At 51.3% G+C, this 15644-nt stretch overlaps 1 non-coding gene across 1 annotated transcript; it reads left to right on the forward strand.

Moving 5' to 3' along the window:
• The first annotated feature begins 277 nt into the window (after positions 1 to 277).
• On the forward strand, positions 278 to 379 carry LOC129544810 (U6 spliceosomal RNA). Its single transcript, XR_008683557.1, has one exon. It is a non-coding gene; the product is annotated as a U6 spliceosomal RNA (small nuclear RNA).
• The last annotated feature ends 15265 nt before the right edge of the window (positions 380 to 15644 follow it).

Here is a 15644-nt window from a genome sequence, read left to right on the forward strand (position 1 = left end):
TCAGGCCCACCCTCGTCAAGCGTGTGGGCAGCAGGGTCTGCCCCACCCTTGGTCGGGGCCACAAAACTTAACTTCAGAGCAGCTGGTTGGAGCCCAGTCTGAAGGCTGATCGCAGAATGGTGGTCCTCAGTCCGCCCCTTCTGTGAGAAATGAGCAAAATAAGGAAGATGTCTCAATCTTTTCAGAGTGGGATCTCTGCAGCTGATGCAACTGGCTCTTGTTGAGACATTGGGTCTCTGTGTAGTTCGCTTTCCCCAGCAAATCAGAGACAACTCCAGTGCTCACTTCAGCAGGACACATACTAAAATTGGAATGATACAGAGAAGATTAGCATGACTCCTCGATAATTTACTTAATGGGAGGGGCTGCCCTTGCACTAAAGAGGACACACAGATTCTTGAAGCCTTCCCTGGTGGCTCAGAAGGTAAGGAATCTACCTGCAATGCAGGAGACCCAGGTTCAATCCCTGGGTTGGGAAGATCCCCTGGAGAAGGGAATGGGAGTCCCACTCCAGTAGTCTTGCCTGGAGAATTCCAGGGACAGGGGAGCCTGGCAGGCTACAGTCCATGGGGTTGTAAAGAGTCAGACGTGACTGAACGACTTACACTTTCACTTACATATTAAAAAAAAAAAAAGGAAAGGAAAACTCCAGCTCGACAGGTGTAAACAAGAAGAACGGTTTAAAAATCTCATCAAACACCGCGCCCTGAATCAGCACCCCAGGGGTCCTCACCCACACACTCAGCCCGGCCACTCACACCTGTCATTGCTGGGTGCGGTTCTCTTACTCACGAACCGCCACATGTTTGACATTTTTTCCCATCCTAGCAGAGGCAGAATCATCCTTTAGTTCTTTTCTGGGCTGCTTCCCCAAGAAGAGAAGGGAATTGTTGGACCAAATTCTGGATATTCCAGGGGTCAAGCAATTTCTGTAGACATGATTCCTGCCGCCTGGTACCTTTTCCTCTGAGATGATAAATACAAACTATTGGGAAGAAATTAAAAGTTTATATTGATAAATACAAACTATTGGGAAGATAGATAAATACAAACTATACAAACTATTGGGAAGAAATTAAAAGTTTAACCCAACTAAACAGGGACTGCATTTTCTTTCTTTCTTTTTGGCTGCAGCATGAATGCAGGATCTTGGTTTCCTGATTGGGGATCAAACCCACGACCCCTGCATTGGAAGCTTGGAGTCTTAACCACTAGACCATCAGGGAAGTCTCTGCATTTTCTATATGAATAAAGTCATCTTTGCAAAAATGACTGGATAGGTTTTTGAAAAATGGGGGTGTGGATTTAGGGTGCTCGGATCTATAAGACAAGCCTGTCATGGTGGTTGCCCAGTGCTAGCAATCAGGACTGAGGTCCACGTGAGGGAGTGACCAGGAGGTGTGTCCCAGTGCTGGCAATGGCCCATCTCTCATGTTCTGGAAGGTGGGTACTCAGTGTCCTCACTTTGCAGGTGTGTATCCAGCTCGTAAGTTAAGCTTTGTGCACTTCTCTGTATGTCCTGATATATTTGTCCCAGAACAAAAAGTGTGTTTCGGTACCTCTCCAGCCAGGGCACCCATGATGCAGGGTACGCGATCAGCTCGCACACAATTCTTGATTGGTTGGTTGGCATCAAGGTGAAGTTTTGAGCATTGTGAACTTTCCTGGTCTCAACTGGTCTGGAGTTCACCTGCTTGTATCAGCAGTTTTCACTGGAGGGGTCTGCTTCCCATAAAAGCAACTTAGGAATGTGTGCCAAACATTTATTTATCTATATCTTTCAGGGAACTGGGAGTTCAGTGTCTGCTACATGGCTGGTTTATAGCCTAAATTGTTACCAGTTTCCCTGACCAACAAATATTCTTTGTTTCTACATCTTCCCATTTCCTAATCAGGAACTTTTGAGCCAGCCATGCTGAGATTAAGGGGAGGTTTGGGAGAATGAGGCAAAAACTTTTGCTTCAAAGTACAAGGACACAGGGGCCTGTAGGCTGTTTCAAGCCCCCGTTTTATTTGATACTCCTCAATCTTGAGGAAAACAGGTGTTGGATAAGAAAGGGAATCATAGTTGGTTGGTTGCTTGGGTTTTGGCCATGCCGTGCAGCATGTGGAATCTTAGCTCCCTGACCAGGGATCGAACCTGTGCCCTCTGCAGTGAAAGCTCAGAGTCCTACCCACTGGCCCGGGGAAGTCCCTGGGAATCACGTTCTGAGTAGAGAGGCCGATCACAAACTTGGCAGAAGAAACTGATTTTAGGGGGACTCGGTTTCAATGGCTCTCCTGTCCTCAGCCCCTGACTCACCCTCCCTGCCAACTTCTCCTCAGATGCTCCCTGCCCAGGTCATCCTGTCCTAGCCCAGGTCCATGCCCACAAGCCAGGCTGTCTCCCCTCTCTGCACAACCGTCCCCACCTCTGCCCAGGGAAAGCTTCTCTGCCCCGACTGCCCAAATTTAACCCAGCTTTCAAAATCCAATTTCCACCATTCACATGTCTTTGGGGAGAAAAAAAAGTTACATGGAGATATAATTCACATATCATAAAATTCACCCATTTAAAGTATACAATTCTGTAGTTTTTTAGCACATTCCCAGTGACGCAGCCATCTCCATAGGTAATTTTAAAACATTTTTATCACTTCAGAAAGAAATTGTCTGTCTCCCCTGCCTCTCTCCTTCAGCCCTGAGCCTACTCTGAACACTCCATATAAATGGAATCATGCAATACGTGGCCTTCGGTGTCTGGGTTCTCTCACCGAGCATGTTTTTGAAGTTCTCCACGTTAGCGCTTCACTCTGTGATGTCTAAATCCTAATCTATGGTCCAGAGGCAGCTCGTTTTGCTTATCCAGTCATCATCCAACTGACATTTGAGTGGTTTCCATCTTGTGCTGTGATGAATCCACCATTCACCTTTCAGCTTTTTCCAAGCAGCTGGTCTGTGCATTGTAATCTTTGCCTCCCCGCACAAATCTTCCCACTACTAATATTAACTACCCTCTACCAGGGGGCTTCCCAGGTGGCTCTAGTGTTGAAGAACCTGCCTGCCCATGCAGCAGATGTAAGAGACACAGGTTCCATCCCTGGGTCAGAAAGGAGGAAAATGGCAATTCACTCCATCCTCAGGAGGAGGAAATGGCAATTCACTCCAGTATTCTTGCCTGGAGAATCCCATGGACAGAGGAGCCTGGCGGGCTACCATCCATAGGGTCACAAAGAGTCAGACAGGACTGAAACGACTTAGCACGCACACACACGCACCAAGCACTTACTATGTGCCAGACTCCGAGTTGGGCTCTTCGTAGGTTGAATTCTTACCGAAACCCGATGAGTGTGCTGAGTATTGTTTCCCCTTTATGGATGAGAAAGCTCAGGTCCAACGAAATAAAGAGATTGACCAAAATCACGGTGGAAATGGGACTTGAACCCAGGTCTGACCTGCCATAAAGTCCTTCTGTTGTGTTTATTTCATTTTTGTCATTTCACCTTTCTTTAATTGGCTTTATGTATTTTGGGGTCTCCCTCAAATTGTAGGACTCTTCAGGGTAAGGACCACGTCTCACAGTTCTTTAGTCTTAGACTCACTACCTTGTTGGACATTCTTTCCACGCATATTTATGGGAGTTCCTATTGGCTTGCAGTCTGCGGGGGCGGGGGGGATCAGTGCTGTCCGTCTGCTCTGCAGCCCTCCCCTTAGCCTCCTCCTGGCTACAGGATGGGCATGTGCCTCAGGCCTAACCAATCAAAGCCCTCAATCCTGCTGGCCACAGTGATTGGCTTAAGGATGGGCCTAGAAGCCAAGCCCAGCCAATCATAGCCTTCCTCAAGTATTTTGCCATAGTAACGGCTGAGGACACCTGCTTACTCTTTGGGACTGGGAGCTATAGGGACCATCAAGCCTGGCACTTCCATTGGCAACTTCATCCTGCCTCCTGGGCAGAGCCTACATCAGAATGCCATGCAGATGTTAAAAATAGTACTGCAGGGAAATAATCACACACAGAGATCTTTGGATACCTTCCTGGGCTTAAAATAAGGCAGCTACAAAGTAGAACATATGATATTACTTGCTACTTATGTGTTCACATACATACATGCAAATAAAAAATGGATAATAGATGCCAAAGTACTAACATCACTTCCGTGTGTATGAATATTGATTATATAATTTTTCTTTCTGTTTATTTGAGCTTTCAAAACTCCAACTGATTTCTATACATCTTAGGGTTCTTTTTTTTGTTTTTTTTTCTGTTTGTTTATTTTAAGCTAGAGCCCTTCAGTTCAGCCTGAGTCATCTCATTCACCTTTTTAGAACACACACTTTTCCAACAACCCCATCCTGGGCCTTCCCTATTCTTGGCCACTCTGTTCACCTGGGTCCCTCCTGGCCACCAGGTCCTGCCGACCCAGCTGTGCCCGAGTCGTGCCATCCCTGGGTGTCTCCCCAACTCTCGGAGAAAGGCAGGCCTCCCTGCCCCACTCATCCTGCTGCGTGTTGTGTTTCCATTCTCGGCTCACAAGGAACCTGCAAAAAATATTTTCTTTGGCAGTCAGTTAGAGAGTAGCAGCCCCAGACATGCCTTCCAGGCGACGTCCGAGCCTGGAGCGGCTGCTGCCCTCCCCTGCTGCCAGGAGACACGGTCAGAGACGAGGCCAGTGTTCTGACATCATTGCCTCGAATAGGGCTCTTGCCCCCATCAAGGTGTAAGCGATCTCAGGGCCCAGGAGGTGCAGCCCCCACAGGAATCCCCTGGTGAACCAAACCTTTCCCGAGTCAATGGCACAGAGCCATCCTTCTGGGTCCAGAACCTGACTGCCTTCTCCCTCTACTGAAAGGTTCAAGGGTACGAGAGTCTCACCATAAGGGAGTCAAGGGCCCGACTGTCCCCCATCCTGAGTGTCTCCCTGGGGGGGAGGCCTGTCCACTCCAGAGAGGTGCCCCTTCCTGTTCCCCTTCTGGGCGAGCCTGTCCTTCAGACCCCAGGACCTGAATACCCAGTAAGCTATTGTTGTTCAGTCGTTAAATTGTGTCCAACTCTTTGTGACCCCATGGACTGCAGCACGCCAGGCTTCCCTGTCCTTCATGATCTCCCGGAGTTTGCTCAAACTCCTATCCATTGGGTTGATGATACTGTCCAACCGTCTCATCCTCTGTCGGCCCCTTCTCCTCCTGCCCTCAGTCTTTCCCAGCATCAGGCTCTTTTCCAATGAGTTGTCTCTTCGCATCAGGTGGCCAAAGTACGGGAGCTTTAGCTTTGGTGTCAGTCTTTCCAATGAATATTCAGGGTTTATTTCCTTTAAGATTGATTGGTTTGATCTCTTTGCTGTCTAAGGGACTCTTATGAGTCTTCACCAGCACCACAGTTGGAAAACATCAGTCCTTCAATGGTCAGCCTTCTTTATGGTCCAGCTCTCACAGCTGTACATGACTACTGGAAAAAAATATAGCTTTGACTATACGGACCTTTGCTGGCAAAGCGATATCTCTGCTTTTCAATATGCTGTCTAGGTTTGTCATAGCGTTGTTTCCAAGGAGCAAGCATACCTAGTTAGTACTAGAAGCCATAGTCACTGAGCCAGGTATGGGTGTAGTCACCTGACCCTGGTTGGTCCATTGATTCTCTACTAACAAGAATAATCTGGATAGAAGGGCCAAGAGGGTAGAGCAGTCAGGCTGAGCTGTGAAAATTCAGAGAAGTTTGAGGAGAGAAAGAAAAGAGAGGCAGGCAAATGGTTGAGACGAGCCATTCCTGGGAGTGAGAGAAGCAAGAGGGATAATGTAGTTCTGAGGGCTCTCCATATTTCAGACACCCAGGGATTAACATGACATTTGCTGCACTGCCTGCAGAAAGCCCACTTTGGTCAACCCATCTCATCCGGGTATTTATTCCTTACAGCCTGTAGATTCAGGGTTACACTGAGAGCACCTGTTCCAGGTGGGAAGAACTGAACCTACATCCAAGTGGAGGGAGACGCCCTCTCCTTGTCCCTCTCCCACCCTCCCACAGGCTGGGAGACTCTATCTGCTGCTCATTCCCATGGGCTTTGAGTTCTTGAAGAAACCGCTTCCCCAGGACTCCCAATCCTGGTTTCCAAGAGAGGGGTATTTCAGAGGTCATCCAGATCATAACCAAAAGCCACTGGACAACGTTGGCTCAGTGGGCCCTAAAAACCATGCTGACTGGGTATGCTGACCATTTCTAAGGTATAAAATAGGTAACAGGCTTTGGAGTCTGCAGATTAAGGTTGGCATCTGGTCCCAGCAGCCTCCTAGCTGTGGGACCCGCTTTGTTTCTTTGTACCTTCATCACCGATATCATCAGGGACCTGCTAGATGCCTTCCTGGAGAGTACTGTAAGCAGCACTACCAGTGGGATCTCATTTTTCCAAACAAGGAAGCAGAAATGGGAAGAGGTGAAGCTTTGGACACAAGTCACACAGCTGATGATGGAGGATAAACCCCAGCTTATCTGATTCTGGGAGCTGGTTTTGCCCAAAGAGCAGAAAAAAGTCATGTGAGAAACCCTCACAAAATGAAGTTAACATTTTTCTTCCTACCTGGGAAGAGAGAAGGTAGACCTTCAACAAAAATGTTCTTCCAGTGTTTACAGAGGAACTACGACGTCTGGGATTTGCTTCCAAACCATCCACGGGGGCACGTGTTGATGGGAGCAAACTGGATGAGCTGATCGTTTTCAAAGCTGGGCGCTGGGGACGTGGGTGAACATTACACTGTTCTCTCTCCTTATAAACATGTCTGGAAGTTCTCAGAATAAAAAGCTTTTTTGAATGTATCGAGTAGGAACTCAGCCAGAGTTGAGGAACGTCATCCGGCAGAGGAAGGCAAGGCACAGGCAGTGGGCACCAGGAGAGAGCCGGGAGCCTGTCCCCAGCCCCGCTGACTGCACTCCCTCCCCACCCGTCTCCCTCCTGCCTCCCATGTGGTCCAGGAACCCTGGGCTGTGAGTAATGCATGCGCCTCTCTGCGGGACATGTGTTTCCAATCATTTTGCTCAGCAGTGAGTCACCACGGACAGCTGCTGGCCGTCTCGTCTCCCACCCCTCACCTCCAGATCCGCCCTGCCCCCACCCAAGTCTGCGCTCAGCTGGCAAGACCTTCCTGAGCTCCTGCGTCCTCCTACCTCCAGGACCTTCTGCCTAGAATAGTTGTCGTTGTGTAGTTGCTAAGTCGTGTCCGACTCTGCGACCCAGTGGACTGTAGCCCCGCCAGGCTCCTCTATCCATGGGATTTCCCAGACAAGAATACCAGAGTGAGTTTCCATTTCCTTCTCCAGGGGATCTTCCTGACCCAGGCATCGAACCCCCGTCTCCTGCATTGGCAGGCAGATTCTTTGATATTGAGCCACCAGGGAAGCCCACCTAGAGCAGCACTCCCCTTGGTCTGGATAACTCTGACTGCCTCCAGGTCTCTAGCCCAAGTCACCCGGACCTCACTGGTGCCCTTGCTCCTCCACCAAGTCCCTGACACGCTTTGCCATCATTTCTGTCTGTATTTCTACTGAAGGGGGGATCACTCTGTAGGAGGCAAAGGGCTGCTTTTGTCCCATCCACACCCCCAGCACCTGCATGTGCCTGGCCCACAGCCGGTGCCCAACACAAACTTGCTGAATGAATGAATGAGTTATAACCTAAAGAAGTCAGGAGTCATGGGGAAGGCAGACATGAAGACGAGTAACCCGTGCGAGAAAATGCAAGGGGTCTGAGAAGTCCAGGTAAATGGGCCATGGAAGGGCAGTTTCCATCTCTACCCCTCTCTAGGGTGACCTGCTCTTGGCCCAACCCCAGCTGGGCTCCTCCCTGTGATGGAAATCAGTCACATGCTCCCTTTGGCTGGCTGGGCTGACTCCTGGGGCATAGTGAGGAAGCTCTGAGGCCGTGACCAGGCTCAGTGGGGAAGGAATGCTGGAGAGCAATGTGTCTGGTGGGGGCCTGGAGTGGGTGGGCGGGTGGGAGGAATGGACAGGGGGTCTCCTGGCCAGCCAGGAGGCCACCTCTGGGACATCCCTCTGCTTGCCCTGAGGAGTCAGATCACAATTCAGTGGGGAGCACCGAGGGGGACCCAGGACACCCTCCACATCTGCAGGAAGCCCAGCATGCCTGGTGCTGGCTGAGATGCAGCCTCTGCACCCCTGGTGCCTTCTCTGTGGGCATCCAGCTCTGTGATTGGTGACACCTGTCAGGAGAGGGTGAGCGGGAGGATGCAGGGGCCACAGAGCAGTGACTCGGCGTTGGCCGTGTTCCCAGGCCAGGGAACGCTGGGGCAGAACCGGGGCTGCGCGGGAGGCGGGGAAAAGCAGTGGGACTGGGGGGAGGGCCGCACACGTGGTCGCACTTCTACCAGGGGCTGGCAGGCCCCGGGAGACGGGGTCCCGGCCACCTCTCACCTGTGGGCCTGGGCTGCTGTCTCTGGGCTGTACCTGAGGAGAGGGTGTGAGTGCCAAAAACCAGAGAGTCAACCAACCAGACTCACAGCTCCACACACCAGCTGGAAATGGCGGTGAAGATCCGATGAGTCATTTTCCAGGGCCTTTTCGCTGCCTTCTGATCTCTTTGTTGGTGACCAGAGCCACCCAGACCCTGATCTCTATCTTGTCAGACAATTCAGCTCAAGGTTGAAGGAGGGGCTGTAGGCATTCTGTCCCCTCGCCCTCACCCTGGACGCCCATGGACAACCTCTAGGGGCTGGGACCTCGTCCATGTGCTCCATAGCTGATCACGGAGGGAAGGAGGAAGGTTGGAATCTGAAGGTGATCAGAAGCCGGACTGGGGATGCAAGGAGCTTGGTGATGCCGACCACTGGCTGGCTCCGCTGAGAGCCTGAGGCACCCTCAGAGAAGAGAGACTCGAGGCGGCGAGAAGGCAAGGCAGGAACACAGAAAGAAACACAGGACTGGGGAGGAAGGATAGAGAGGAAATTCTTGGGCACAGTCCTAATCATAGCCTTGAAATGAAATTTACTGCTGCACTCAGCATGGGACGCCAGCCAGCGCCGCCAAACCAGCCCCCCTTCTGTTTGGATTAGTCGATGACATCATGGCCATGGGCCATCACTCCCAACACCAAAGGAAGAGCAGGATGGCGGGTGGGAAACCTGAGCCTCCTGCCTCTGGCTTCCAGGGAGGGGAACCTGAAACCAGGAAAACTCAACCGCAACCCTCCCCTGCTGAGCTGGGCAGCCAGTCCCCCAGCTGTCCCAACCCCCCCTGCTCCTGGCCAGCCCCTGGTTCCCCAGAACGCCAGCTGAGGCTGCTTCCGGGAGAAAGACGATGATGGAGAAGCACCGATCCCTTCTCTGCTCGCTGGCCCTGCTCCCTAACCCGCCCATGAGAGGAAGCACATGACCGCATGCCCAGGGCCAGAAGGAAATGGCCTGGGCACCAGAAAATGCAGAGCAGCGCTCCAAAGAGAGCCACTGCTTAGCTCTCATAGTCCTTCATTTTCCATGGAAAGGAAGCCTAAAGGGGGCTCCAAAGGGAGCCCATTTCGGGGATACCTGGGAGGCAGACAAGTGGGGAGCCAGAGAAGAGAGGAGCTCCAGGGTTCGGACTCCCAGGGCACAGACTACACAGGAGGAACAGCTGTTACGGAAATTAAAATGGACGAGGTCTTGTTCAAGGCTTCAGAAGCAGGAGAGCAGGCCTCTGACTTGTTTCTGAGCTGCCTGGACACTGCCTGGATTCCATGCCTGCCTCAAGCACAGCAGGCCAGGTGGTAATTTAGATAAGAATGGGCGTGAGTCTTGGGATATCTTAAGTCACCCTGGCCAGGTCCACGGGGTCTAGGAAGTGCTGTGACTCACAAGGGAAAACAAGCAGCATTGCAAAACTTAAACCGGAGCTGCATTTTTTTTTTTTTCCCAATTTAGCTGTGCTGGGTCTTTGTTGCTGTGTAGGCCTTCTCTAGCTGTGGCGAGTGAGGCCTACTCTCTAGTTGCGGTGTGTGGGCTTATCATTGGGGTGGCTTCTCTTGTTGGGGAGCTCGGGCTCAGTGGCCGTGGCCCATGGGCTTAGTCGCCCTGTGGCATTCCCAGACCAGGGATCGAACACATGTCCTCTGTATTGGCAGGTGGATTCTTAACCACTGGACCACCAGGGAAGCCCAGAGCTGCTTTTTGCAGGCAAACTGATGATGATATCAGTTTGTGGCCTAGGATGAGAAGCAGGAGCCCTCAGAACTGCAATCTGAAATCCCACCTGTGTAGTGGACATACCGCTGGGGGACCCTTTCCCAGTTGGGACTGCAAACTGCTGTTAACGAGGGACCTCCCATCGCTGTTCAAGTCTGGATATAGGTTGGCTCAGCTTGGTGATGCATATGCTGTTACTTGTCTCTATTATTTCTATTTCTTTTCCTTTAATGACTTATATTGAAATCAAGTCAAATAATCTTCTATAAAAATTTGAAAATTGTTTACTTGTGTGTAACGAGTGGTTTCTTTTGTTAACAAATCCGTTGAACCTAAAAGGATTTTGGCTTTATCCTGGTGGCTCAGACGGTAAAGCATCTGCCTATAATGCAGGTAGACCCTGGTTCAATCCCTGGGTCGGGAAGATCCCCTGGAGAAGGAAATGGCAGCCCACTCCAGAACTCTTGCCTGTAAAATCCCATGGACGGAGGAGCCTGGCGGGCTACAGTCCACAGGGTCGCAAAGAGTCAGACATGACTGAGCAACTTCACTTTCACTTTCTTTTGAACTTTCTGCTAAACAGTGCTCCCTGGCCCTCCCTCACTCCAAGAAGGAGGGATGTGCCCTCGCTTGGAGGACTGGAGACCCCTCTGTGTCACAGAGGCAAAACATGGCCAAACATGGAGGAGAGGCTAAAAAGGCTTCCTGGTCCAGGGGTGAAACCACAGCTGTGCCAGAGCCGCCTCCCTGGAGGAAGTGTTTATGGGCTGTCCATCTAGGCTGTCTGTCTGCGTACTTCAGATGTGGCAGTGTCTTCAAGCCAATGACTTACTTCACGGGCTTCCTGTTCACCACCTCTTTTCTTCTGAATCACTCTAGACTGGATCAGAGCAGCACAGTTGGTGTGGGGACTGTCTGTGAAGACTGTGCATAGTGGCGAGCAGGGGTTAAGGTGAGTGGAAGGTGCATGCCCAGGTCAAGGCTGCCTTTGCCCAGGGGAGGGCCTACCTGGGAGGGGAGGGAGAGGATGTTGACAGGGGCAGAAGCAAGGAGTAAAGGTGAGAGGCCAGATCCCACCTTCTTAAAGATGCCTATGGGATGGCATGCAGTATTAGCCAAGTGTTAGCCAAGGGTGCAGCCAAAAAACCCCAATGGGAAGCGTGAATCAAGAGCAGTGCAGATGATGGAGCAGGAGCACTGGAAGCCAGTGCCTGGAGAACAGGTTTTCGTAGTGATGCACAGGAAGTGTAGGAAACTAGCCATACTTCTGCCCCCGGGGCTGTCCATTTTAGGGTCAGACCATCATCTGCAAGGGCTTCTCTGATGGCTCAGTGGTAAAGAACCCACCTGCCAATGCAGGAGACGTGGGTTCAGTCCCTGAGTCAGGAAGATCCCCTGGAGAAGGGAATGGCAACCCACCCCAGTATTCTTGCCTGGGAGAGCCCATGGACAGAGGAGCCTGGTGGGCTATACAGTCCATGGGTTGCAAAAGAGTCAGACATGACTTAGTGACTAAAGAACAACATCATCATCTAAAAATTGCTCTCCCTACGCGAGGAGCGGAATCTGACATCTATCCTGTCACCTAAGTTCCTGCCACTCAGAGACATGCATCACACTGTTTGGCGAACACCTATTTCTACATCTGTCTGCATCCCTGCACAGACATACTTTTCCATAAATGAACTATCACACATTTGCTCCTGGACCCTTTTTACTATTTTTTTTTTTTTTTGGCTGTGTGGCTTGTGGGATCTTAGCTCCCCAACTAGGAATTGACCCTGGGCCCTCAGCAGTGAGAGTGTGGATTCCTAACCACTGTAGTGCCAGGAAATTCCCATGGGCACTTTTTAAACAACAATCTTCTTACTATTTCTTGCCTTCCCTCTCTCCCTGGAGAACAGGTGTGGGCAGAGTGCCATCTCCTAGCCTGTTCTCTGGGTGATACATGGGTACAGGGACCCCCTGCCCCCTCTGCATTACTATCTGCTCTACAGAAACGGAACCTTGTCATTTATATCTTTGCAGTTGGTCTCTAGACCTATGGTTTTTATCAGTTTCCCTAGTTGGACAGGGAATCCTGGAGTGCATGGGGTCGCAAAGAACTGGACACGACTTAGTAACCAAGATCCCCTGGAGAAGGGAAAGGCTACCTACTCCAAGATTCTGGCCTGGAGAATTCCATGGACTGTACAGTCCATGGGGGTCACAAAAAGTTGGACACGACTGAGTGACTTTCACTTCACTTAGTGACTAAACACACGACAATTAGGGGTTCTGCTACCCCTGGGACATCGGGCAATGTCTGAGGACAGTTTGGTTGGGGGTGGGAGATGCTATCACATCTCAAGGAGAAGACCAGGGATATTGCTCAATACTCCACCGGGCACAGGGACAACTCCCCTAGAGAAAGGTCTGGCCCCAAGGTCAACAGTGCCAAGGCTGAGAAGCTGGCTTGGGCTGAAGAGGATTAATAATGAAATTAATGAAATGAAAATCAAAATGGCCTTGAGAGCGTTCCTGCCCGATCACGAAGCTGCTTACGCAGACTGTGCAGTGACGCGCGGCCTGTCTTCACACCACACACAGCCCAGTCATCCTTAGTCACCTTCTTGTCACCTTTGGGATGTCCTATGATAAACAGCCCCACCACGGAACGGAACGTCAGGGGCTGAAGTCTGAGCTGGGTGGCACCGCCCACCTACTGTGGCCATGAATCTGATGCCTGGATTTGACTGGGGCAGTGGGGGGAGGGCATCATGACACCAATGCCAGCTGCCTATCCGTCTCCAGGGGCCGCATATCACAAACAGCTGGGCACACAGACACATCTCCCACCCTTGCAAGCCACCCGACCCCGCTGACCCCATACCTTCCCAAGTGACGCCCAGAGCCCGTGCGGCCAATGTTAACTCTGTATACCAGAGTGCGTCTGACTCTTCGGAACCTGCTGGAAGAAGTGTGGGGACTTCGGCTGTCTCTAAGGAGACAGCAGTCCAAGCTCAGAAGGAAATGGATCGTCTCCAAACTGGGAGAGTGGCTCTACCGAGAAGAGGCCCCACTGATGCCTGTTCCCGTGCTGGGTGGACAGAACCTGGTTCAGTAGCGCCTCCTGCCTGGGGCCAGTGAGATCATTCTGACTCTGTTTACCTGCCAGGAGCCAGAAGGAGGCGGCGCTGGCAGTTCCTCCTGGCTCTGGACGATGCTCACTCTGCAGCCCAGCCCAGGACGTGCTTGCTGGGCCCGCTCCCACCCGACAGTTCCGCTGGGTTCTGCCTTGAGACAGTCTCTTTAGGAAGGAGGCAGGGGCAAAGTGGGCATTCCTGGTGGGAAACAGGGACCATAGGAGTGTGATCTGAGGGTCCTAGAAGCCCCTCCATCCCCAACTAGTCTGGCAGGTGCTGCCCCCTCCTGTCTGTCCTGAGTCCTGCCGGGAGCCACAGACCCAGGCCAAGGTCTGGCAGGCTGTGGTCAGCATGCATATGGGGGCCAGACCAGGGTCTCCGGTGTGATAGGGGTCTCCTGTTAAGACTCCCCTGTTAGCCTGCCCGCTAGGATCAGGGTGGGGGAGGCTGGTTAGGAGAGAAGCCCACAGAGGGAGCTGTCAGCCCCGGGGTCCTCCTTCTTCCTGAGTCCGGGATGTGTCCTGACCCTGACCTGCCTCCTTGGGGCAGTGGTCAGAGCAGAGCCCTCTAATCGCACTTACCCCCAGCGGTTGAGCCCTCTTGTCAGCAGAGCAGAGAGTGTATGAAAGGGCCGCCGTTGAGTAATCGACTTCTTATGAGTATCTCTGGTAGATTTCTCATCAAAGGGCTCAGTTTCCACGGTCTGGAGATGGGAAGATTCTAGCTGGGAGCACAGGCAGAGGATGACGAGGAGGTGGTGAGGCAGGGTGCCCAGCAGCCAAGGCCACGTGGGCACCGTGAAAAGGCTGGGTGAGCTTTCAGGGGCCGCTCTGTCCCTTCACTGGCTGTGCTCTCATGAGAGTTTTTTGTTTGTTTGCTTGTTTTCTCTAAGATTAATTTATTTATGGCTGCACTGCATCTTCATTGCTGCATGAGGGCCTTCTCCAGTTGCAACGAATGGGGGCTACTGTCCAGTTGCAATGCACGGGCTTCTCATTGAAGCAGCTTCTCTCATGGTGGAGCACAGGCTCTAGACACGCAGCCTTCAGCAGTTGTGACACACGGGCTTAATTTGTTTTGTGGCATGTGGGATCTTCCTGGACCAGGGATCGAACCTGTGTCCCCTGCAATGGCAGGTGGATTCTTCACCACTGAGCCACCAGGAAAGTCCCTTGTGAGAGTCATTTAATGTTCAGTGCCTCCTGATGGCAGCTATTTTAGAGCCTTCTGGGCACGGTCAGGCATGCCCAGAAATCCACTGGTTGTTCATTCGCTCAGTCGTGTCTGACTCTTTCCGACCCCATGGACTGCAGCACGCCAGGCTTCCCTGTCCTTCACCAACTCCTGGAGCTTACTCAAACTCATGTCCATTGAGTTGGTGATGCCATCAAACTGTCTCATCCTCTGTCATCCCCTTCTCCTCCTGCCTTCAATCTTTCCCAGCATCAGTCTTTTCCAATAAGCTGGCTCTTCACATCAGGTGGCCAAAGTATTGGAGCCTCAGTTTTAGCATCAGTCCTTCCAATGAGTATTCAGGGTTGATTTCCTGAATCAACTAGAAATCCACTCATTTCAGTTCGGTCACTCAGTCGTGTCCAACTCTTTGTGACCCCATGAACCGCAGCATGCCAGGCCTCCCTGTCCATCACCAATTCCTGGAGTCCACCCAAACCCATGTCCATTGTGTTGGTGATGCCATCTAACCATCTCATCCTCTGTCGTCCCCTTCTCCTCCTGCCCTCAATCTTTCGCAGCATCAGGGTCTTTTCAAATGAGTTAGCTCTCCACATCAGGTGGCCAAAGTATTGGCATTTCAGTTTCAACATCAGTCCTTCCAATGAACACCCAGGACTGATCTCCTTTAGGATGGACTGGTTGGATCTCCTTGCAGTCCAAGGGACTCTCAAGAGTCTTCTCCAACACCACACTTCAAAGGCATCAATTCTTTGGTGATCAGCTTTCTTTATAGTCCAACTCTCACATCCATACATGACCACTGGAAAAACCATAGCCTTGACTAGATGGACCTTTGTTGACAAAGTAATGTCTCTGCTTTTTAATGTGCTGTCTAGATTGGTCATAACTTTCCTTCCAAGAGGAAGCATCTTTTAATTTCATGGCTGCAATCACCATCTGCAACAACCTTGGAGCCCAGAAAAATAAAGTCAGCCACTGTTTCCCCATCTATGGGGAAGGAAGTGATGGGACCAGATGCCATGATCTTAGTTTTCTGAATGTTGAGCTTTAAGCCAACTTTTTCACTCTCCTCTTTCACTTTCAGATGCCATGATCTTAGTTTTCTGAATGTTGAGCTTTAAGCCAACTTTTTCACTCTCCTCTTTCACTTTCATCAAGAGGCTCTTTAGTTCTTCTTCG

Source organism: Moschus berezovskii, chromosome 20 (genome assembly GCF_049115385.1).
Source record: "Moschus berezovskii isolate FMDL1 chromosome 20, NW_MosBer_1.0, whole genome shotgun sequence".
NCBI classification, from domain to species: domain Eukaryota; kingdom Metazoa; phylum Chordata; class Mammalia; order Artiodactyla; family Moschidae; genus Moschus; species Moschus berezovskii.